We start from the raw sequence: 8,355 nt of genomic DNA on the forward strand, positions 1-8,355 counted from the left end.
TGAGATTGAGTACTGATGCTGCATTTGCACCTGTCTCAGGTAGGAACATTCACTCCAATCCCCGCCCCCACCCCACCCCGGAACAGCCAGAAAAAAGCTGCAACAACTTGTGCCGATTTTTCCCTCTTGGCTATCTATGCTGTGTTTTTCAGGTCTCTACATTCTAATCAGTCATTAAAAGTTATTCGACTCTTCCATTTTGCTGCTAGCAGAAAGATGAAAAAAAAATACTCCTGATCATAACCCCATATGCAAACAACTGTCTTGAAAAGGCATGCCTAGACAACCATATTCTCAGAATCTTTTTCGAAAAATCAGTAGGGAGCTAACCTTTCATGTCACAATCAGAAATACCACCTTTTCTTCAGTGATACCTTTCATTTTGTGCATTTTTTCCTCATTTATAACAATGGAAAACATTTATATAGCTCCTGGTCAATGCCAGTGGACAGAGCTAAATACCTGACAAGCATTATTTCTTTTAATTTTTTCAGTGACCCTAGAAAGTGGGTACAATTCTCACTGCAAAATTATATACATGGGGAAGCAGAAGGCATTTTAATGACTTATATCTGTTAGAGACATCTTTTATTTAAATTGTTACTAGTTTTGCCAGCAGACAGGGTCTTGCTTAGTCCTACCTTAATTTCATTCCTCTTTTGCACTACATATGGACTTTCCTTCTGTCAAATCTTCACTGTCTTTGCATGTCTTAGGTTTTATGCTAATGACCATATTCTGACTCCTCAACTAGACTGCAGATGTCTAAAGGGCAGAGTTTGTGGGAAACGCAACAGGGTAACCGATAACTTCTTTGTTGAATAAATAAATCAGTACTTACTAGAGGAAGGGCATGTGACGCTTTGGTTTCAACACAGAACAAATTCTCATTAGAAATGTTGCCTACTAGTTACAGTTCTCAAAAAGACTGATTTCAGACCGCAGTGTTTATTAAAGGTGGCATTTAAACAGGAAGGAAAACAGAGCATCTGAGCTCCTATAAACCAGCAAACGCAAGCAGTGCTCCTGTAATCTTGGAGATGAAAGAGACTTTAAGATTCCAATCACCCCATTCATTTTACAGTTAAGGAAATACCACCAGACTCCAGAACCCCCTGACATTCATACTATACAATAAATTAGGAGCAAGATTAAACTAAAATTCAGGTTTCTCCCTTTCTTGGGCTCTTTATTATTGTTAGTATTACTATTAATAATACTACATATTTCATTCTTTGAATTTAAAAAATAATGCATTCTATAAATGTTTGCCTATGAAGAATATCTGCTGAAATATCAATAAGATTAGCTTAAATTCTTATATTACTACTTTTCTTACATTAAAACAGTTAAGTCTTACAAACAATTGCTAACAATTCACAACATTATTTAAAATTCATAGTTTTAACTATACATACATTTTCTCCTTTCTGTTTATTTTGAATAATGATGGTAGTTACTTTCAGGCAGGAAGTAAACATTTCTTTTATCCCCTTTTGTTTATTTAAATTGCTTGAAATTTCTAAATAATACAAATCACTTCTACAGAAGTGATGAATTTATGGTAAAGAAATATATAACAAGTAGCTAAACTTTATTAAAAATTAAAATTAGATAAAAATCAGATTTCATTGTTCACACTTACATCAGGGTTTAAACCTAACACCTCATTTTAGGTCCTAGTCTGAGTGCCAGGTCTGAGAGGGACTGAAAAGACTTCCCTTTGGTGCCCGGATTTTTGTGGAGTTTGTAGCATATGTGTAGGGCAGACAGCTTGATTACCCCAAAGTACTGGCCCAGTTAATTGCATTCAAATGCAAATTATAGCTATTAAGTCATGCTGATCTTGAGCCAAAGCCCTGAGCCAAGTTCCCAAGAGAAGTGTGTCTTTTTTTTTTCCCCCCAGACTCTGCAGGACTAAGCTTGATATTCATTAGAACTTTATATTTTGTGTTTTTTATTTTGGAATATTATTGAACTGAATTGCTGAAAGATAATTTTATTAGTTATTTAGCCTCTTCTTGGATTTATTCATCAATACCACCATTCTTTCCCTCATCTGTTGAATGAAATGCCTCACTCCATTTTTCTTTTTTTCTAACTATTTTCTTATTACCTCCACATGGATAGTTTTCAAGTTCTCACAGCACCAGATAACCTGAAGCCAAATAGTTAATGAAGTGCTATATTTTTCCATCCTTCTTCTGTTTCAGAAGTTTGAACAGCAATTAAAAGTACAATGTTGATTTTTTAAAATTTCACTATCTTCTACAGTAATGAGCATGGACTTTCTCTCAAAAGAAAAACAGCTACAGTTTAAAAAAAGGAGATATGAAGCTCTTACATACACAACCCCCCCGTATTCCTTATGCAAATATTTATTTGATGCTTTTTAATAAGGTGTCCACGTTACCTTTATAATATGCGGTAATTAAAGTCACCTAAATCAACATAACACTCCTCTCATTTTCTTAATCTGATGTGAGGCCAGCTAATAAAAGCCCCCCACCCAATAAAAGTCTTTCACACAGGGGACTACCAACAAAGGCCTCTAAGACAAGAGAAACAGGCGGTGCTTGTATTTATTATCAAGCTAAGGCATCCCTCCAATTTTTGAAGAAGTGCAAAATTTAAAAATTACAGTGGGAAAATTGTCATTAAAGTTCTTTTTTAGTTCGAATACCAAAGACTACTTAAAAGACTGACTTTTAAATCTAACTCAACAATACAGATAAAGACAAAGATGTGGACACAAAATGTTAATGAATGGTAAATTAGCAACAAGACTGTGACAGTACCTAAACAGTGCAGCTGGTGCACATGTTACAGAAAAGAGATGTTTCAATGCCAAGGAGAAAAAAGGCAGGTAGAGTCTTGAATGCAGAGTTTAGATTAATATGGTAGAATATAGGGAATTCTTTAAACTTTGCAAGTAGATAAATGATAAGACAAAGACAATATTTTAAAATGCATAAAGTAAAGTAGAATTCTAGAAAGGGCTGAGTGTGGTCCAAGTCTGAGAAGTGGGGCAACTCAAGTGATCCAACCATACTAGCAAACTCCTTTGGTTACAAAGCACTAGTAGACCGTGGCAAAAATGGAGAAGAGGGATGTATAAATGAAAGACATTGTAAGGAAAAGTTAGCAGTAGCAACATGGGAGAAATAGGGGACTGAAGTCCTAAACTTTTTTTTTTTTTTTTTTTTTTTGTCTTTTTCATTTTTACCGGTACCAGGGATCGAACTCACGACCGCCTGCTTACAAGGCAGGTGCTTATGCCGCTGAGCTAAATCCCCAGCACCTAAACTTCTTATCTTTGAAAAGGTTAGATTGTGAGCTAGAAAAACACTCTCCTGTCAGCATCAGAAAGCAGAAAGCATCAACTGTCCAGAGGCAGGGGAAATTGTGAATGAAAAGGATTCTGAAGATTGACAAGTGAGAGGTTTTAATTTATGAAATGTCTTTAAAAACTCCTGACTAGGGCTGAAGATAATGGCTCAGAAGTAGAGCTCTTGCCTTGAAGGCATGAGACCATGCATTTGATCCCCAGCACCACAATAAATAAATAAATATATAAATAAATAAATTCCTAATAAACTCTGAGGAAATAGTGGGGTTAGTGGAAAGCCTCAGCACAGCAAAGAAAATAATAGAGTGAGGTAGGAGATTACGGCTGAGCAAAACCAGTCAAAGAACAGCACAAAATTGGCCAAAGACAGGAATCCAGGGTGACCTGGCCTTTCCTGAACACTGCATGCAGTGCCAATCTGAAAAGTCCCATATTCAGATCTTCCTTTACATCTGGCATAATCTTTCATAAGAAAAGTTTACATCTGATGCCAGGCCAAGTGAGTTTTTGACAGGAAGACTGCCCCAAATGCCTTATTTGCATGAGGGAGAAGCCAGTGTATGAATTTGAGGTACCAAAGACAACCTTCTACAGTCCCTACGGGTGGGTGGAGTGAGTGTGTTCATTGGGCACTCTCCAGAGCATACTTTCCACCTTTAATAAATTCACTCTCCAGAGCATACTTTCCACCTTTAATAAATTCACTCTCCAGAGCATACTTTCCACCTTTAATAAATCCACATCCCAGGGCTGGGGGTTTAGCTCAGCAGCATAAGCTCCTGCCTTGCAAGTGCGTGGTCATGAGTTCAATCCGTGGTACAGATTAAAATTTAAAAAAAAAAAAACATGATTTAGGGGATTTAGCTCAGTGGCATAAGCACCTGCCTGTCAAGTGCAAGGTCGTGAGTTTGATCCCCAGTACCACAAAAAAAAAAAAAAAATTTCACACCCCACTACCTATCCTGAGTGTCCTGTCTAATTCTTTGTTCTGGTCACCAAGAACCTGAAAAAAAATTTTCCCAGGACCCTAAATTTGCTAACACAGTGAAGACACAAATTACAGGATGGGGAAAAGTTTTTACCAATTACTCTTCAGAAAACTAATATGTAAATACATTTACAAAACAAAACACAAAACAATTGCACCAAATAAAAGACTCTATCAAAGAATAGGCAATTGAAATGAATAGAAACAGCTCAAAAGAAGCAGAAATGGCCAATAAGTCCAGAAAAAATGTTGAGCATGTTTGTCCACTAGAGAAATGCAAATCAAAGCAACACTGAAAATCAGGCATTGTGGTACATGCCTGTAATCCCAGCACTTGGGAGGCTAAGGCAGGAGGATTGTTGCAAATTGTTACGAAGTGAGCCCAAGACCAGCCTGAACTGCATAGCAAGATCCTGTCTCAAAAAGACAAAAAGAAGCAACACTGAGGCTCCATCTTACTCCAGAAAGAACAGCATCATCTGGAACTCAAAAAGCCACAGATGCCCTCAAGGTCTTTGTGGGAAGGTAAGTTACACTGACAGTAAGACTGTAAGCCAGTAAAACCACTGTGGAAATCAGTCTTGAGACTCCTCAAAAAAACTAAAAGAAGAAATTCCATTTAGCCCAACTATACTTCTAGATATCTTCCCCAAACAGTTAAGGGCATTATATAACAGAGACACATGTATACTTATGTTTATAGCAGCACAATTCATAATAGTTAAATCTTGGAAGTGGCCTATACATATTCACCTGAGTAGATGAGTGGGTTAAAAAAAAAAACTTGTATATGTTCAAAATGGAGTATTAGTCATTAAGAAGGACAAATCTGAGTAATTTGCAGGAAAATGACTGCAACTTGAAAGCATAATGCTAAATGAAATAAATCAGAAACAGAAGGCTAGGGGGCTAGGGATTTAGCTCAGTGGCATAAACGCCTGCCTTGCAAGCAGGCAGTAGTGAGTTTGATCCCCAGTACCGATAAAAAAGAAAAAGACCAAAAAAAAATAATAATAATAAAATAAAAAAGAAACAGAAGGCTAAATATTGCACCTCTCTATTTTTTTTTTCAAAAATAAAGGCAGAATACAAGCATCACACATTAGAGAAATTAAAAGGATGAACCAAGTGATGTTAATACAACAGGGAAAAAAACCTCTAGGTGTCCAAGAAATTAAGAATTAGGAAGGAAGAAGGTAAGCAGACAGTTCACTCCATTGAGAAGCTCTTTAATATGGCACAAAAAGGTTCAACATAAATTCCATTTCCATTTGCAAGTCACTAAATCAATTTAAATGTTTCAGATGCCTACGTTTCACCATATTTGAAACTGCTTTTGTCTTCATTCTACCTTATTCTATTCTTTACTCCTTCACACTTGGCTTAGACAAAATATCTCTTCTAAATACATTGTATACAGGCGTAACTGTAGTTATTGATTTTCTTTGATTTTATGTTTAAATATGTCATCTCCACAGGGTTATAAACTCTTTGAAAGTAGACGCGGCAGCTCCAAATAAAATGGGTGTAAATTGAAACTCAGTATCAACTATTTGCAGATGACCTAAAAAATCCTTCTTTTGCAACATTGTCCTTGCATTCCAAACTCCTGCAAAGAGTTGACTGGGCTCTTTTTCCCTGAGATTGCCTTTGTCTTTCTTTTAGGCCACTAATTCAAAAGACTAAATTTTGGACTTCTTTGCAGGTATTTCTTTTTCTCTTTCTAAATTTAGAAAGTACCAAAGTCTTCTCCTCTTTTCTTTTTTATTCTTTCTTCCACTGCAGAACTCTACAAGACAATTGTCACCCATTCGTGCAATCCTTTATTTCATTACCATGTTTGAGGTCAAACACTGAGACACAGGAGTGCAGAAAGTGAGTAAGCCAAAATTTTTGCCCTCATAGAACTTAGATTTTTAGAAGACAGACGGTAGAAACTGGTAAGTGAAAAGAATGCTAAGGGCATGTTGAACCAAGTAGTGACACTGCTGACTGTTTTAATAGTTACTGTGAACCCAAGGTTGAATATAGGCTGAGGGAAGCTAAAAGCTAATGGCTATTGGCATTATCTAGGCAGGAAAAGACCTGAGTCACATCAGGCGGACCACCACTAAGGTTGTTAGAAGTAGTCAAATTCTAAACACTACATGTATATGTAAATATGTATAAACATGTATATATATGCTTGCCTGTACTCACATAATACTACATAACAGTATTTGTGCACATTTATATTTAATTTTTTATTTAAAAAAGTAATTTTCAGCTCATAAGAAAGTTCAAAATAAAGCAGCTTTCCTAATGTAACAACTTAAATACTCTATAATTATCGAATCAGAACATCAGTGCTAATTCACAATGTATATCCTTTTTCTGTTGTGGGGTAAACAATTCAGTTCTCACTTTGCATTTAACCATCACATCTTCTTAGTATTGTCCCATCAGTGCGTATTCTCGCCTCACTCAGGATCACGCCAGTTATTTTGTTTAGTGTTTCCTAATTTGGGTTTGTCTGTGGTATTTGCAAGATTTGATTGAGGTTGTACATTTTTGGCAGAAGTTGAGGCACAGTCCACTTCAATGTCTACTCCATCAGGAAGTACATAATGCTAATGTATCTTATCTTGATCACATGCTGAGATGACCCCTGCTCAATTTCTTCACTATGAAGTTATTTTATCTTTGTTCTTGATACATATCTTCTGGGAAGATATGTTGAGTGTATGAGTATATTTTTCTCATCAGACTTTCATCCACTAATTTTATTATCTAACAATGATTACTTACTTGCAATAATTATTAGTGTCATGTTCACCTAATAGTAATTTTTATTCTATCATTTCTTCTATATTTAAGAATTGGGATACCATTGTCCAAAGTAATAACAAGATTTTATTTTGATACTTGTTTCAAATTTGTGAAAGAGCTTATAATAACCAAAAAAAGAGATAGAAAGCTTCACCACAAATATCCATCATATTCTAGACTGACATTCAAATCAGAATACATCTAAATAAATATAAACATTAAACAATACATATGCATTTAATAAAAATAAAATTCTATGAATTTACCTTAAAAAGAGTGTTTACATATGAACCATGATATATTATTACTTTGTTTTTTACAGCTCCTTATAATATTCACTACCATGCATTTATAAGCTTTTATTGGGTAATATGATGCACTGATAATAATATTTTCTAATTATTTTAATTTCCTAATTAATCTAAACACCAAATGGTTTTGTTTTGCTTTCACTGGTGAGTGCCTGTTTTGACAGGCCCAGGGCCTCCCACTTTGGACTTTGGACTCTAGGCCTGGGGTGAAGGCGAAGGACAGGATGTCAGTGCACACCCGGTGTACGCATGAGGCCCGTGCTGTCTTCATAGAGCTGTATGTAGCATCCATCCAATTCTGGAGGGGATGGCCTTAAAAGGGAATCTCTTTGGCAGTCTTGAATGTCAGCAACTAGAATGCTCCTTACTGAACCAGACACCGTATATCCTGTACTATACAGCGTTTTTGCTGGGAAGTAGAATCAAGCTGTCATCCTAAACCCCTGCATGCTTCTGCCCCTCATGAGTCAGCTTTTTGGGTACACTGAAGTGGCACAGCTTCTGCCTTCTTCTGTGTTGACCTCAATGTCATAGATGATGGCAATGTTTGCAGACTACACCAGGGGGCTCTGATCGTTGTTCTCCTTTTGAAACTCAACTTAGTCCTGAAAACTTTTGGTGTGAAAAGGTTCGACCAATATCTGACCTGCTACTCTGAAATGGCTACTGTTAGGGACTGAATGTTTGTGTCCCTTTTAAAACACGTATTTCAAAGCTAAAATACCTAACGTGAAGGTGTTTGGAGATGGGGTCTTTGGGAAGTGATGAAAGTTAAATTAAGCCACAGAGGTGAAGCCTTCATGATGAAATTCCTACCCTGCTAATAGGAGATAGCAGGGAACATTTTTTTCCATTGGCTTACTTTCTTGTCACTGAGACACAATTCTTGACAACCACAA

This window comes from Cavia porcellus, unplaced genomic scaffold (genome assembly GCF_034190915.1).
Source record: "Cavia porcellus strain 051 isolate PalLab524CR breed Dunkin Hartley unplaced genomic scaffold, mCavPor4.1 scaffold_8, whole genome shotgun sequence".
Taxonomy (NCBI): domain Eukaryota; kingdom Metazoa; phylum Chordata; class Mammalia; order Rodentia; family Caviidae; genus Cavia; species Cavia porcellus.